This window comes from Emydura macquarii, unplaced genomic scaffold (assembly GCF_026122565.2).
Source record: "Emydura macquarii macquarii isolate MOO-44397 ecotype Brisbane River unplaced genomic scaffold, CSIRO-AGI_Emac_v2 contig_2897, whole genome shotgun sequence".
Taxonomy (NCBI): Eukaryota; Metazoa; Chordata; order Testudines; family Chelidae; genus Emydura; species Emydura macquarii.
The window spans coordinates 47,573,170-47,591,313 of record NW_027133034.1 but is presented as its reverse complement, the minus strand read 5'-3'; the positions used below and the strand labels follow the sequence as shown (position 1 = coordinate 47,591,313).

At 40.1% G+C, this 18,144-nt stretch overlaps 1 protein-coding gene across 4 annotated transcripts in view; it reads right to left on the bottom strand.

Annotated features, from left to right (window-relative positions):
- The window catches only part of ARHGEF28 (Rho guanine nucleotide exchange factor 28), a 158,765-nt gene that overhangs the window by 126,177 nt on the left and 14,444 nt on the right, over window positions 1-18,144 (bottom strand). The gene's annotated exons all lie outside the window — the stretch shown is intronic.

Here is an 18,144-nt window from a genome sequence, read left to right as displayed (position 1 = left end):
CTTCTTCCTTTCTTTTCGCTTCAACCCCCTTCTTCTTTGGTTGAAGAAATGCAATGCAAACAAGATATCCACTTTGATGTACTTCAGAAGGGTTGCCACCTGTCCAGGTTTTCCCAGGATTGCCCCCTTTTGGAGACAGAAATCTGTAGGGGTGCTCAGTATACACTGCCAGCTGTCTAGTTTTATGGGATCATTCTGGATGTCCCTTTTTTTGGACTTCAGCAATAGCAACCCTTTGGCAGATTCAACCTGCAGTGCACAGAGGGGTTGCTACACCTGGAGTTGGTCCTGATTAATTGAGCCTGATAGTTGGACACTCCTATTCCAAAACAAGAGTGCCTTGTTCCTATTTAGCATAACCCCACGGGATAAATTTGGAATAAAGGTCTCCACAAATGGAGTTAATCAAGAATAGTTCCATATGTAGACAAACCCCTTACTCTGGAAATTAAACATTTGGTTCCCACTTATATTTGCCACCACATTTGCCCAATTGCCTGGACAAATCTAATTATCTGACATTTGTGAAAATCTAGCCTTTACTATCTAAGAAGACAATTACACTCCTACTGATCTGCCCCTCGTATGAATCCTAAAAGTACCCTACAAATGTCTTTACTGAACTACACGAAAAACGATTGTTCTTTTAGGAATGGCTTGAGACATAACATATAAACTTTGTAGATTTTAAGAAAAAGCATTCTTCAGACATTACATGCACCTCTAAAGGTGAGAAGAAACTCTGTAAACTTAAAGTGGTATTTTGTAAGGAAGATAGAACGCCATACATTGGGAGGAGAACATGCTCGTTGTTCCAGAAATAAAGACCTCAACAACTTGAGAAGAATCCTCATAAGCTGTTAACTGAAGTGGGACTTTTACCCAGCTATTAGAATTCAACATAGTCACACACATACTAACTACTGCATTCCATGACTGATTCATTGGTAGTCTCACTGAAAAACAATAATTTATTTTAGATATTTAAGGCCAGCAATTAAGGAATCTATGCACCATTAGTAATGCTAAAATAAACTTGGTTTACTGACTGCATTAAGCTTACTTTATTAATTAATAAGGGGATAACTCATTTAATTAATAATAATGTATTTATTGGTGTTACAATAGCACACCGAGGTCCAACCAAGCTAAGGACCCCGCTGTACTATTGTTCTATACACACATGCATATAATTGAAGGCCAGTAGTCACTATTACTATAATCTAGCCTATATCTTCCTGCCTAATACAGGCTGTAAAATTTCACCCAATAATTCCTTCATATACGTAGTATGAGACTGTCCCTGCTGAAGACTCTGATCTTTTTTTAATTGAACATTACAATATTTCTCCAGCATTTTAATGAACCATTTAAGAGAGTCTAAATATTTTACAGCAAATCACTTAGAATTATTTTAGCTCAGTGATTTTTTTGGTTAGATGAGAATGGGTTAAAATGTCAAAATATTTTCTCTGAACCATCACAAAGACCTTTGTAATGAAGCTGAGCTGTTACTATCAACAATACTGAACAAAACCTGAGCCATTAAAAGGAGACAAATAACCTGGAGGAGGAGTGGCAGGTAAGTAACAAAGGTCGGTTAACACAAACCAACCATATTGTCTGCTCAATGACTAATCATTAAAAACAAGGACAAAAACAGAAACATGACATATATCTTTAGGATCGTTTCTAATGTTTAGCATGCTCTCCTTTGCTACTAGAGTCTAGTGAACAATTGCTGGTGATTTGTTCAGAAAGCATGTGACTACCTCTTTGAATGGAATGTAACTGGATACAAGGTTAAGCAGGTATTAAAACAACTACACATAAAGAGGAAGAGTATTCAATTAAACACAGACCAGCAAGCAGAAAGCAAGAGACAAAAACCCAATACTTTGTGTAGTCGTTGATTTATGAGCAGAGTTTGACTAGTAATATCTTACATGAAATTTAAAAGACTTTTTCCCCAATTCTGTTGCTTAAAAGAGGAAATGGATAAGTACAGCTAAGCTCCTCCACATCCAAATTACATGTACAAGATTATCTATATACACCTAAATATCCTGGAAACAGTGGAGGCACTTTGGTATACTAGTATCAAAAATAGTGTTATAAATTGTGTAAGTTTACATATATGCACTTATTATAAAACTTCAAAGAGTAATATATGGATGGACATTTTAGTGTATGAAGGCCAGATACTCAGTTGGTCTAAACTGGCAAAGCTCAGCTGAAGTCAACAAAATTACATTGATTTACACTAGCTAACAACCAGGCTCTGGGGAGTTTATGCTGTGAATGTGTGCACAAGACACTAAGAAGTGTGCTCCAGATTTTCCACAAAAAAAATGCCTCGAGCAAGAGTTTTGTTTACAAGCACGGGGGTGGCTCTGAAATGAGCTATACACATCCACCACTGGATTGAATAAATGCTTTTTCACAATGAAGAAGTTTTGCATGAAATTTACATGAAGAATTTTCACAGAAACCTCTTTTTGCAAAAACATGGAAAATTCCCCTTTTGCACAAGAAAAGACTGAGGTGGAAGAGTGATAACTAACAGCTGAGGTTAGAGCTGTTCTCACAGTCCATGTCAAAACAGTGAGAGGATCCTTACAATTCTCAGAGCATAATGAATAGGGCTTCTCTACCTTGACATCAGTATAATCTTGTGTAGACAAGCATTATGAGAGGAACTTTCTGCTGAAGGCCCATAAAATGCCCTTTGATATGGAATTTCACTGAGTTTACTAGTTTGGTTTTGATTTATTTTACTTTAAAAAGAAAAAATAAATGTTGCAGTAGCTGTTGCCACCTCTCTGCCTTGTCAGTTGCTTAACACTATGTCCAGAGGTCTTTTGAATAAATATTTATTTGCAAAGGTAAAGCATGTATTTATGTGCACAGAGATGATGGAGATCCCCTCTAAGCATGACATGCAGTGACTCATCATGCAAATAGTGAGCATACGAAGCTATCTAACTTACGTTTAATAAGCCAGGTCAGATTGGCAGCAGCACATTTAGTGTTTATTAAAAAAACTCCATAAACCTTATTTTTTCTCAAAATTTATTCTAAAATCATCTTCATTGACAAACAAAGCCCATTCATTCACTGGTCCTAGAGAACTAATATAGTCCCACAGTTGGTGTGTCAGATCAAGCTGTACTTCCTGCTTGCTGAGCCTGTCACCCAGCTAGAGGTGCTGACACAGGCTCACATCTGCTCATAGAAGTTGAGGGAAGCTCATGCACCTGAGTAAGAGCTGCAGGATTTAGCCCAGCAGTTTCCAAACATTTTCCCTGTGTGACCTCATTTTCACAAATGTTGCTTCCTGCGACCCCAGACAGCATGAAGGATGCAATTTAAAAATAGTGACCTCTGCACAGCACAACCTCATGCACGTACAGTCTGTGTGAGGTCATGCTGCATGGAGGGCACCGTTTTGCAGAGCAAAATAGCGTCTTTCTTGCAGCATGACCTCATACATACAGTGCATCTGAGATCACTCTGTGCAGAGGATGTCATTTTGTAAAATGGTGTCCTCCACTCACTTTGGATTGCCATGACCCCATCTGCTGATGAAGCGACCCCACTCACTGTCCTGACCCACAGTTTGGGAATCACTGACTTAGCCTCTCATGTGGGAGATGCAATGAGGAAGGAATTAAATCACTGAAGACTTGGGGAATCTAAGAGATCATTTATTTATGACACAACCAAATACAACAGAAGAGATTCAGGACCAGCAAATGTGGCTTTATAATTTGGCCCTGTCTTCATTGCAAAGTTAATTCAAGATATAACTCAAGTGTTGTCCCAAATCATATCCTATCCACACACAAAAACCCTTAACTCAAGTGTGATGGTACTTTTAACTCAAGATGGCTGGCCTGACAGGATGTATAGGCTAAAGCTCTAGATAGCACAACTCGTCAGCTGCTAACACAACCACTTTGCAACAATGTACACGCAGGCTAGCTCCACCAGTGTGCTACTAGTCCTTCAAACCCCTCCCACAATTCTCCATGTGCACAGAAAGGACAGACAAGTTCTCTCACAATTCACTAGGAAAGAATTCATAGAGCCGCTCAGCTTATTGCAATGCAAAAACTCATGAGATAAGCCCCCAGCAATCTTAGGCAATGTCTATACATACAGTGCTGCAGTGGCACACCTGTACCTACATAGCTGCGCCAATGTAGAGCGTCTTCCCAGACGCACTATGCCAATGGGAGAGAGTTCTCCCATCAGCATAAAAAAACCCACTTCCATGAGCAACAGAAGCTATGCACACGAGTGCTTATGTCGATGTAACTTATGTCGCTCGGAGGGTGGAATATTCACACACTTGAGCGACAAATTTTACCAACATAGGCTATGTCTACACTACAGCCGTAGTGCCCCATGAGTTAGTGTAATGCCAGTATGGATGGAGCAGCTCATGTGTTATTGCACAGTGTGGCTGCCCTCATACAAGCCAGGCTAACTTGAGAGAAGTAATTCAAGCACAGATAACTCCAGTTAACTCTGCAGTGAAGATATTCCCACAGTGTCAAAGGTCTGAGGTTAAAATGAAATTTGTACTGAAAATGCAACAAGAAAAAGAAAGACAACAAATGAGGTCACAGAGTCACTTAATGCTTACAGGGAAAGCATAATAGTGTGTGCAGATCTGCAGGTCACTCCATCCCAAAAAAGATATATCAGAATTGGAAAAAGTATGGAAAAGGGCAATAAAAATTATTAGGGGTATGGAAAAGCTTCCATATGAGGAGAGATTAATAAGACTGGGACTTTTCAGATTGGAAAAGAGACAACTAAGGAGGGAGGATATGATAGAGGTCTATAAAATCATGACTGGTGTGGAGAAAGTATGTAAGGAAGTGTTATTTACTCCTTCTCTTAACACAAGAACTAGATGTCACCAAATGAAAATTAGTAGGCATCAGGTTTAAAACGAACAAAAGGAAACATTTCTTCACACAACACACAGTCAAACTTAGGATGTTTTGAAGGCCAAGACTATAACGGAGTTCAAAAAAGAACTAGATAAATTCACGAAGGATAGGTCCATCAATGACTATTACCCAGATGGGCAGGGATTGCTATTTGCCAGAAGCTGGGAAAGGGCGACGGGATGGATCACTCAATGATTACCTGTTCTGTTCATTTCCTCTGAAGCACCTGGCATTGTCCACTATCAGAAGACAGGATATTGGGCTAGATGGACCATTGGTCTGAGCCAGTATGGCCGTTCTTATAGTCTTAAGAAAAGCAAACTCCTCTCCACAACCCAACCCCCAAGATCGCTCTTTGGTCCTGAACTCAGCAGTAAAATCCCCATTCCTAATCACCCACTGCTGCCCAGCTCTTAACTCTCCACAGCATCATCTTCCCACAACCTAGGGTTGCCCCCTTCCACTCTATCAGTCCCATTTCAAATGGTGAACCCCTTGCTCCACCCCACTCATTTCAGCTTCAGGCTGTGGCTCCACTTCACTGCTCAGGCACTCCTTCCACATGCAAAGCAGTTATGGGGGGAGAGATTCAGTGTGTAAACAAACAAGACAGGAATTTACAACTCATTATGGTTGCAAAAAGAAGTGGATGCAATTTTGGGCCGCATACACACAGATGTTGTGTCTTGCAGCAAGAAAGTAACACAACCCCTTGCATAGGACTCTGGTGAGGTGACTTGACACCCTGAATATTACATTGAAGTCTGAGCATCATAATACCAGCTAAACACTGAAATCCCTCTGATTTATCACAGCACAGCAATAAAATTACCAGGATACTGAAGGGATTAATACATAATGGAAGAATGAGGGCTAAATATCTAGAGTACAGCTTGTACAAGTGTCAAGTAAGGTGATGGCAAAGGAAACTAATAGTTTATGAGTATTCAAAAGGTATAAATCCCTAAGGACAGAGAGAAGTTATTTATTGTGGTACACAGCGGTATAACTGGGAGTACTGGGACAAAATTCAGAAACTTCGGCTGAACATCTAGAAAAACTTAACAAAAGTAGAATGTGCTAGATTGTGGGATCAGTGGAGCCAATTAGGGAGGGCTGAGGGAACAAACACCCTCTCTCCACTCCACCCCCTCGAAAGGTTTTTGCTCTTGCTCAAAGTTCCATAGGCCATGAAGCTGGGGTGGGAAGGCATTGCCTGATCACTTTTAAGCAATGGTCCCATTCTAAATCAGTAGGGCCACTGCCAGAGCGATCCAAAGCATTGCTCCGGCTGCATGGTCACAATGCCCATAGAAATGTGACCCACCCACCCCCCATACAGAACAAGAGGCGTCCAGGCCAAATTTCAGCAAGTGGCAGTGTTGTGACCTGGCGCATGGGGTCACAGTGACCATACCATTGTCCAGACCACGACGGCAAATGGGTTGCAACCTGGCGCACAGGGAGTCTATTCCTATAAGGCAGAGAGCATGGGGGTTTGCCAAGAACTCGACTCCTAGCGATACCAGTTCATGCACTGTGTGGGTAAGAGAGAGGGCAGACTCCCTGGTCAAAGGAGACCTGAGATCCCTGAGATGGAGGGAACAAGTAGGGCCAGAACAGGGTCCCAGCCAGGGGGCAGGAGGGACCAGAATTTATTCCCCCTTCCACTCCCAAAATATTTGAATTGGTGTCACTGTGTGGAATAGTCTTCAATGGAAATGGTTGCTCATCAAACATCGTAAAATTATATTTTCACAACAAGGTAGAAATAGAAATGCCTTTAATATTCTGAACAATTGATCATGTGACATATAACAAAGGCCTGGTTAAAAACTACCTACCTATAGCCTATCCCACAGAAGCCACTGCTCTAAATGTAAGATTCATGCCAAGTCATCTCTATGTCTTACAGACTTGTTTAGGCTGCCTGACTTCTTCAGAAAACCTTTTATGTCTGCATTACAGAAACTCAAAATACAAGCTAATGGCCCAGCCTCAGGGAAGAAATAGCAATCACAAAAGTTAAAATTATTAAAGAATAAAAGCACACAAATGCGTCCACTAAATAGTTCGTCAATATTCAATGACCAGCTTCTCCCTGTAATCTCTTTTTAAAAATCCAGCATAAAACAACACTAATCACATTTCTAAAGGTATAACCACCAGCTACCCTGAGAGGAGGGGAACAGGAAGTTTTCAGATTCTTCCGGTTGGTGATGTAATCAATATAACTGGAGAAGAAGGCAGTCAGGTCCTAATTCCGATGGACATACTGGCTGGAAATGGGGCTTGCCTGAAGGCCGAAGGGGAACCAGTCCAATTTTTTTTGTCTGTAATAACCCAGTTTTAAAACATTACATGATTCAGTACAGTAGTTTGGAGAAATCTTCTTTTGCATTATTAGATGTATCACTCAAGATTCCTCCTTTCCTTTCTCGCAACACCAGTAAAGGCTAAAACACACAATCTATACAAAATCATACAAAACTTACAGAAACATATTATGACACTAATGGGCCAGGTTAGGTCAAAGCAATAGGTCTGTTCACTTCTGTGTGAATATCAAAGAGATGTTAAGTGTGCTAATTCACTCAGTGTCAATTTAGTTCAAGGAAATATGCCACAATATTGTCTTCACTTATCTGTAACCTGTTGAATGCTATCACATTACATTATGTATATTGCTGTATATGATTAACCCTTGATCAAAAGTGTGTGTTAGTATTAAGATGTGAATGTATTAGATGTGCGAACTTCATGAAAACGAATGAAGGATTGTTTCTGGCTGCCCCATTGTGTTTACATTACATTTACCTGTCACACAAGATTGAAGCCTTGGAAATGTAAAAGATTGCTAACTTCAAAGCAATGGTCATTGTGTTCAACAATGGATGTTCACAGAATCTGTTTGCATTTAATCAACAAATGAAGGGCCCATGATTAGATGAAAACACTTGCCAGATTGCCTTCAATGGAAAGCATGGAAAGCTCTAAGAATGGAGCCAGGGATTGATCCTGTATCTCTGAGTTGTTTGGATACCTTCTGGGAGCATTCCAGATGCAATACCAAGATCCCCAAAGTTATTTTGGGTAACCCTGAGAGACTTACGGAAAACTAGCAGATTACTGCATCTATTCTACCACTTTGAATTTACAAATGTGGACTCACCTGTTAACGTATTTTACCTGCTTTAACCTCTCAATAACTCTCATTTCTTTTTCTTAGCCAATAAATCTTTAGTCAGTTTACTAGAGAAATTGGCTGCCAGCACTGTTTTTGGTGTAAGATCAAGAGTATCCACTGACCTGGGGAAAGTGAGCAATCCCTTGGAATTGGGAGTAACCTAACGTGAGGTGATTTTTAGTTTTAATAACCTTCCATCACAAAGTCTAGTTAGTCTGGGTAGCAAGATGGGCTGGAGAATCTAAGGTGACTGTTTGTGACTCCATGGTAAAACTAATGTAGTAATCCAGGAGTATAAATTTATTACTGGATCGGTGAAATCTAATTATAGAATATACCACCAATTTGGGTATCTGCCCTGTTTTCTGACAGTCTGCCCTGAGACTGGCGCTCTCAGTTGTGAGCTACTCTAGACAGTGTGACACATATATGTAAGAAACAAAAGAGCTACCTCAAGAACCTTATGAATGAGCTGTTGACAACAGCCAGTCAGAGAGCATCCATCAATATGCTACGTAATGCAAAATGGAGAAGAATTCTCCACTCTCTATTTCTGACCTGTTTTACTGCTGACTATCATGGACTAAATTTTTTTTTTTTTTGCTTAGCAAAAGGGCCATGGAGAAACATTCCCTCTGATTTATTAGATGGAATAATGAAAAAGACTGGTTAGACAGATTAGCTCTTTCAATTTACTTCATTGTAAATGGACAAACTGGATTATTTATTATTACATACTATGATAGTGTATATAGAGTCCCAGTCATGATTAAAGCCCCTATACGCTAGGCACTGTACAAACACAAAGAAAGACCTAGTCCCTGCCCTGTAGAGATTACAATCTAAAGACAAATGAAAGGGAGGTGAGGAGGGCTACACCATACAAGCAAAGTGGTCAGAGTGATGAGGTATATGGTTTGTCGGTGCAAGTTCCTTCTCTTTTAAAATTGAAGCCAATGAGAGCATTGCTATTGGGATCTGTCAGAGCTGGATCAAGCCCGCAAGTGGAGCTCTGTAGATCAGTAAATGGGAGATTAACACACATTATAAAGAGTCATTATTTAAAGTGTTATGTTTTCATCTGTACAGCTTGAAAATGCCCTTAATCATGACAATGATTTTGGGCAAGTTGACCATCCAAACTATTGGCTAGATTGTGTCTAGCCCTAACATAGCTGAACACAGGAACAGAAAGGAGAGAGGAGCCTCTCTCAGTTTCCCAGGAGGAAGAAACTAGGGAGTAGGCCGAGTGATGGCTCTGTCCCCTCAAGCGCTAGCCAACGGAATAGGCTAGACATGTGGGAGCATCAGGGAGGAAATGTACTGCATCCCATAATGAGATCTCACAAGTTACCCTCCAATACAGTAGGGCAGACCTGGGTGGAACAGTGACTCTGTGAGGTGACCCTTCAGGATGATGCACCTGTGTACATCACCTCTTCCTATGAGCTCTGTGCAAAAGCACAGAGCCTTATGTAATTTTGAATTGCACATTAATTGCATATTTACAGAAATGAATACCTGATTTGTTTTTATTGACCATTTCTTGTTTTCCATTTCAAAGTGGAGCCAAATACTCGTGTGTGTAAAACTGGTATTGGCCAGAATTGATAAGAATCACACACAGCTTGCTCTCGAAACTATATTCAGCACCTAATCCATTGACTAGTTGGATTTAGAAAAGACTCTGGAAGTCATTATGAAATAAGACTGTCCATAACTGTTTTAATAACACAGGTGGAATTTTCAAGAGCTCAGCGTTGGTCTAACTGCACCCATTCAAATCAGCGGGAGTTTGACCCATTGACTTCAATGCGAGCAGAGTTAGATCAATACTGAAAACTTTTTAAAGCCCCACTTTATCATTTCTAACAATACAAGCAAAGCACAGTTCTTGACATAGCCCTAAATCAATCTGATTCCTAGATATATAACAAAGCCCTATTTCCAAGGGCAATTTCCATCTTTTGCCTTCTGTTCCTTCTAAGGGGGTTCCTCTTCCTAATCCAAAACCATTTAACTGCTAATATGAAAACCAATGTCTAAATGTTTTCATGTTTAATTTATTCACATGTACAATAGCAGTCAATGTACCCAAATTGGTCTAAATATAATGGAAGCTGCCTACACATTTTTTCACTGTAAATGGCAAGGGTGCAATTATATCATATCCATCTTTTTTTTTCCCTTTCTCATGGATGTTTCCTCCTCCAGATGCCATTCCATGTGATTTTTCTGAAGGAAGTGGTTATCCAGCCCAAAGAGCAATCTCCTTTAGTCCTCACTCTGACAAAATTCCCCTTGAAGTCAATGGGAAATTTGCTTTCCTGAAATCTAACACCCATTCCCTATTATACTATAGTTTGACTGTAAGATCTTTGGGGGAGGGAAAACTCTTCTCAGTGTACATGTGTAAAGTGCTTAGCTTAATAGGTCCTTGATCCCTATTGGGGCGTCTAGGTGCAACCGTGACAAATATATTACAAATAATTATTAATTCAAAATTCAAAACCAAAATTCCCTATTCTCTCTTTTTCAATCCATTTGCCCTCCTCAAAGAGTAGATTCAGTCTTGCTCCTCCCAGGTATGATGCTGTGTTTTTTGGATCACAAAACTATCATTTTCATAAGCAGGGATTCACTTGGTTGATGATTGTTTTGCTTTTTTTCTTGCGCACCAGATATCTGGGTAGTTAAAAATTGTCCATGAGTATGGCAGCCTGTGCCTTCCAAAACCTTGAAAGTCAGTCAAGAAATTTGTTTTTACTCTCTGTCCCTAGTGGTCTGTAACAGAGCCCTGATGAAGCTTTTCCTTTATTTCATTTTTCATTCCTTGAATCTTTAGGAAAAGATTTGACAGCTAACTTTTTTTAAAGGAGGCATAATTTTCTATATGTCCTTATCCAGATACCCTGTACTATAACACACCTGTGCACAAACACCTGAAATGGGTTTCAATTTGAGTCTTAGGGGACTATGCCCGCTCACCCTACAGGAAAAGAAATAGCCTGAAAGAAGAAAATAATTAAGACACTAATGAACCTAACTGTAGCCCAGGTGTTTGCCCAAGCACCTCTGGAGGGAGGAGACATCCTTTTAAAAGGCAACAGAGGATCAAAAGAACTTTGAAATGTTTGTACTGATGCAGGAGGAAATGAAAAGATTGTATCTCAAGGTATAATTAACTGAAGCAAGTTGTAATAGAAAGATGCCTTTATAGGGATAGGCTACAGGCTACATGGATGTTGACTTCTGAGAAAAAACAGCCAACACAGATGTTGGCCACACTAGCATTTTTCTTGTAATTTCCCACTCTTGCACGAGCAGCAAAGCTCCATCTGACTGCCTGACAATGGCTCACGGCATTTTGTCTACATCTGCTTTGAGCAAGTTTAGATGGCACACTAATTAAAACTCCAGCAGCTAACCTGCATTAGTTCTTCTACCATTTGCTACTACCTAAGCGGAGCTAAAATGGTGGCAACAGCAGGAAATTTGAAGAACAATCATGGTGTAGACAGAGTCTCGGCATCTAAACACACTAAAAAGGAAGGATGATCTAGTGGTCAGGGTATTATCCTAAGACTTGTGAGACCTGGGTTCAAGCACCTGCTCTACCACAGACTTCCTGCATAACCTAGGCAAGTCACTTAGCTTCTCTGTCTCTCAGTCCCCATCTGTAAAATAGGAATAATGGCACATCTCACTGGAGTGTTGCAAGCATAAATAAGATTGTGAGGCACTTTGATCCTAGGGTAATGGGGCCCATATAAGTTCCTAAGTTAGAGGGAATGAAACATATGACACCTCCAGAAACCTTGCCAAGAACAAAGCACTGATCCAAAACAAAAAAAAATAGGACAAGCCACGGAACAGACCGCTTATAGCTGGTCTGAAAACCCACATTTTTCCTGCAATGGAAAAGCCTCCTTTTAAGTTTTCAAAATGTTTGGGGTTTCTGTGGAGATTTTCATTTTGAATTGAAACAAAAATGTTCATTCTGTTTTGATTTAAAATGATATTTCAAAACAAAAAACTTCATTTTGTTTAAGAATTTTGAAACAAAATGCATTTTTTTGTTTAATTTTCTAACTTTTACCAGCTGGATCAGAGTGAAAAGTGGGTTTTCCACAATTTCTTTCCAATAGATAAAGGGGGGGGAGGGGGGAGAAAAAATGGGGAAAAGGAAGGAAACCCCCCAAAAATCAAAAAGGAATACTGAAAAAAAATTTGTTTCCAAAAAACCAAATTAAATGGCATTTGTAGTCAGAACAAAACAAATGCATATATTTTTAAAGTGTCAATTCAAAACGATATTTTTCATTTTCAATTATCCAAGTAATAAATCTTTTTTCTTTTTTTTAAATCGTTTTCTCACAGAAATTTTTGTTTCTGATAAGACCACATTTCCTATCAGGAAAGTTTGTGTGAGAAAACTTTTGACCAGCTCTAATAGTCTGTTTCACTATTTGCCTGGTACAGCATATTAGCCAGTTTCCTCTGTTGCTTACAGGGGTCTTAGCACCTTTCCCTCCTCCCCCATAGGACAAGATTTCAAGTTGACACTATCCTTTTAACAGTTTTGTTAATGATATGTGAGAACAGATCATTTAACCAACTCTGTACTGACTCTGCAATGCTACATGAGAACAAAGCAGTAAAGACTTACTGCAGGAGCAAAATGTCCCCTGTGTGAGAAAAACCCACAAAGCAACAAGGAAACTTCATGAATTTAAAAAACTAGAGTTAGTGTCCCAGTATTCCTTTGGGAGGGACAGGGTCCACCCACACCAAACAGGATGGAGGGAGAGACCTACCAAATCCTTATGGGTTATAGGGGAATCTTATGGATATCAAGACATCCACATAAAGACCCACTGTCTCCATATTGCTCTCCTGGCCTCCTCTCCCCTGTGACAACATGGTTCCTTCTGGCAAATAGCCTCCCAGAAGCAGAAATGGATTTCACAGCACAGAAGGTGAATCTGCTTGAAAATGATGCAAACTAGGGCACTGTATCTTCTACAGGGAAAGCTCTGCAGGCTTGTGAATTGATGCTGCTTTAGGCTTCGTCTACACGGGCAGTGGCGTGTAAGGTACATGTAGCTAAAGGCAACAGTGAAAGGCTCTGCCAGTGGGGAAGGGCTCCAGCAGCTGCCAGAACCTTTCTCCACTGCCTCTCCCTACCAGAACCTTCCCTGTTGCCAGAGTCTTTCAGTAGCAGGCAATGGCTCCAACAGCTCTCCACTGATGGAGCATTTCCTAACTGCAGGGGGCTACTTTTCCCCACAGGGAAAGGCTCCAGCAGCATGGAGTCAGCAGGACACTATGCTGCTAAAAACAGCAATATAGACAAGGGAGGCTCTGCTTGGACATGTAGGGAGCTATGTAGGGTATATACCCTAAGGTTCTGACATGTCATTACTCTACTCGCCTAAGCAGTGCCTCACTGTCTACACTGCTATTTATACCTGTGCTAGGGTGGCATGCAGTATATGTACTCTACAGGCCCCATAAGCATAGACACAGCGTTAGAGACCATTCAGCCCCTTCCAGCCCCAGCATGCCTCCTTCACAATTTGTGGAGATCTCTGACTTCAAAGCTGGATGGAGTGACTCCAGTGGAAATGGGGGAGAATACAATGAAGCCACTACTCCTCCACTACCTGAATAGTTTCCAACAGGTTTTTAAAGGAATTTGTTCTCTTTCATGCGCATCAATGGAGAGGAACATAAAGCCTTACACACTAAAGTAAGCATATAGGGCAGTGGATGTCCTCAGGGTTGCCAACCTTGCATTTTAGTTTTTACTGACAAGAAGATCTGAAGTTGACTTTTTTACTGACACTTTAAACTTTTTACTGACATCACTAAAAATACCATAGACAATACGTCACAAAAACGTGTACTCCCTCGCGATATTCTGTACACAGGAATTTGAAATTACGCAATTGTTTTAGCTGCAGTTAATTGATCAGTCGGGTTCTTTGGGCATGTGCAATAATAGAAAACAGGAAATTGATAAGGCATGGTTAGTGTAGTTTTATGATACAAGAAATGATTCTGAATGCCAACAATCAATGTCAAAATACAATATGTTTTATTTCTACCCAATTTTACGGACATTTTCATTTATTTATGGATTTATGGACAGTGTTACAATTGTAATTTTTTTTTTTACTGACTGTTCGTACATTTACGGACAGTTAGCAACTGATGCACACAGGGTGCAGGCCTATTGAGTAAGAATGTATCCTTTCTGCATAACTCACTTTTCTGATGGGCTGTACTTTAAATAAATAAGGATGACAGTGTCACTACTGAATAATGTTAAATGGACAGCAGACAAACACTGAAATCTGGTTTTTAAATATCAACAAAGTGCTTCTCACAATCTGAAAAGTTTTAAGAAACTAACAAACATCCTCCCACAATGCAGGAGATAGTAGTTAAGGGGCCTGGCTGAGAATATCAGAATCCAAGGAAAACTTGGAACCAATGACCCAAGCTTGTTCAATTCAGCATAGTAAGAGAGAGTGTCGTAGAAAACAGCAGCACGGGATTTCAGGAAAGCACATTTTGAGAAGCAAAGGAATCTAGTGAGTAAGGTGCAGTGAGAGGTGAAAGAGGAGGGAGCCACCCTGCACTTCTGCAGCTCTCCCACCAGACTGGAGCTTCCTCTCCCAATGGATCTCTAAGAGCTGTTAGGTTTTGAGGACATGTCCCTGCCTCCTCCACTATCCTCCAAACCCCATCTCTCTGAGTGCAACACCTGTCAGACTCTCAATGCAGTGTTCTTCACAGACGTCTCTGAGCCTTCTGTCTCCCTTCTATGAGTTTTGCTAAGGATGACCAGATGCCCCGATATTACGTGACCATCCCGATATTCGAGGCCTTGTCTTAGATACGCAACTAAACATCCCCCCCGAAAAAAAGCGTCCCAATTTTTCACACTTGCTATCTGGTCATCCCTAGTTTTACTGTTCACATGGCAGTCTCTGCCCCATGGCAGCATGACACTTTCTGAAATATTTCTGAGATATATATTCCGCCAGTGCTTAAAGATTAATAGAGAGAATCAATAACATTGCTAAAAATGGCTACTTACTGCTAAATAAAAAGCCAGGCCTCTTATATAAAGCCACTTGCTTTCTTGTTGGCTAGCAATTATTTCTATTATAGATTACAGTAGTACGGTCCCCTTATTTTAAACCATTTAACATCCCGCAAGTTTTTCATCAAATCCTTGTTTTCTCCCTTACTCCCTGTTATTTTACTCAATTAAAGTTAAAAATTAAAATAATTTTAAGAGAAGGAAACAAAATTTTATTAGAAATTTAAGTTATCTGAACTAAAACTAAATTGACTCAAATGATATATCATAATTATTGGACATATGGGCTATGAAGAATGACATTGTTATTTTATTAATCAGGTGATACTGGTTTGAGTAACCCTGAACATTTGAATGGTTTGCAAGGGAAAATTCTGTAATGTGCTCAATAATACTTTGCTTTCTAGAAGCTAAAAACAGGTCCTTCAATTAGCTGAAAAACATGTGCTTGAAATCTTTAATTTTAATTTATTTTTGAAACCATGACGTTTATAGGTGTAGTAATTAGATTGTGATCCTGTTGCTGTCACTGAAATTATGTATGCGGAAAATGTATTAAAATAATGCATTTTCCAAATTGAGTAAGAGCATGGACCATGTGTATTTTTTTATTATACTTCACATAAAATCATATAAACCAACAATGACTGACTTTTCTGAATATATTTCCTTTTAAATAAGAAATAAACAGAAGTGATTATTCATTTGACTAGATTAGACTATACTCATGCATGGTAAGATCTTAGACTTGCAAACAATTTTAGGTGTTGATTCAGTGTGACAATTTTAAATAATGCTGCATTACACATATCAGTTCCAATAAACCTCCAATAAAACCTACCTTTTAATGGTAGCTTGCAAACACATGGTTAAAAATTCACCTCCCACCTGATCTTCATGATTATTAGAGTTACAGCAGGACAGCATAATACTAGATGTACCCTAGGTTTATTCTTTTCTTGTTATTATTATCAGAATACATTCTGTATATATCACTGAAGCTGTTTTATATTTACTTCAAATATTCTCAGATTATGGAGCCAGTGTAGTCCAGTGGATACCAGTAAACACAGATACTAAAAATATTTTTAAATAGTTTGAAAAGCAAACACCATATGGGTTAATTTTAGCCCTAATATGAAGTAGATACATCAATCTTGAACTGCAACCTTTGCATTTTTCCTTTTCTTTCGTTTTCGACAGTTTTCATCATGAGATTCTCCAATTGACTGAGCAGAGAAGACACTGAGTTAAAAATCATTCTACTCCTGTTGGGAAGAATACCTTACAATGCAGCACTGAATTTTTTCAAGTTACATGTGCTCAGTATATAAGCATCACCATTCTCCACTCTGTGGCCCCTAACCTCCTTTAAAAGAGAAACTCAATTAATTCCAATATTTTTTTTAATTAACTCAAGTTTAGACTCATCTCATGGCACTTCTTCAGAGACCAAAATTCAGGATATTTCAGACAACCCCACAAGCCAGAAAACTGCTTAGTCAAAATGGACAAAGGAACCACTTTCACATCTAATTTAAATACTGACTGGATTCTGCTTTCCATGAAAGCCATGCAAATAAGGCAGTAGTTACTCTAATAGAAGGAACTTCCAAGACACATGTGTACAATAATTGAACCAGGCTAAAAGAAAATGCCCTTACTCAAGGGCTCCTTCATAGAGGATATCACAGACTTCAGGTTTTTTCCCAGCTAAACTGAGAATTACACAAAAATATCATGATTGGCAAGATCCTTGGGAAAGAGGTCTGTTGAACCTCGAGGGGAAGCGGGGGGGCACAGAAATAGACTCCATCTGAGTAACTGCATCAACGCCCTGGTGAGCCTCATGAGGTTTGTCAGGGACTCCCCAAGATTTACAGTTTTTAGGAAATGTCTATCTCCCCCATTGGCCCAAGGAAGCTTGTAGGCCGCCCATGAGCCCTAGAAGATTTGCATCTCCCAAACCCTCTAATAGGCTATTCAGTGATGTCTTGACTACAGCTTCTGAGACAACTTACAAAACTCATCAGGACCCCAGCCACCCCAGAGGCTCCCTCCACTAATCCTAGAAAGTTCAAAACTCACCACCTCCCAGACCTTGTGGAGATCATTAGTGCCCTTCCAAACCACAACCACCACCCCGGCAAGCCTCCGAGAGACTAGTTGACAGCTGACCAACTGCCTACCAAATTATGCTCATGAGGCCTCCAATAAGTCAAAATAGGCTTATCCGGGACTAAGAGATCTACTGAGGTATATGTGGGGTTGAGGATGACATTCAATGAGCCTCCCACAGCTCCAATACAGTGACGGGCCCTCATTGAGCCTAAAGCTTGGCGAGGGATTCACCCAACAAGCCTCTCAAGGCCTGCAGGGGGGCCAATAAGTCCTCCTAAGGCTCCCTAGGTGTTCTCCTCTCCTGTAAATCTCAGTAGCTCCACAAGGAAGAGGGAATGCCCCTAACCACCTTCCCAAGCCTCTGCTCTCTACAACCCCTTAGTCTGAACAGGGAGCTTGGAGAGGGAGGAGATCAGAAGGATGTCCCCTTTCTTGTGAACTTTCTGAGGTCTGCAGGAAGAAAGAACCCCCAGAGAGTTTTAGGAAGCTCATCATCCCCCTTGCAAGTCTTTTGGCAGACATTTTCTCTTTCTTACATTAACAAGCCTCTCAACAGGTTACATTTTGAGGTCTACATTTGCAAGGAAAGGAAAAGAGATTTTGTTGTTGTTAATGAAAGATCAGAACTCCAGCAGTGACCAAATTCTAAGCTCGCTGCAGCAGGTATTCTATAGCACCATTACAAATCTGAACATTAACAACTTTTGACATTAAAAATGTAATACTCTAACTTCTCATCCTGGACACCAGATCCAAGT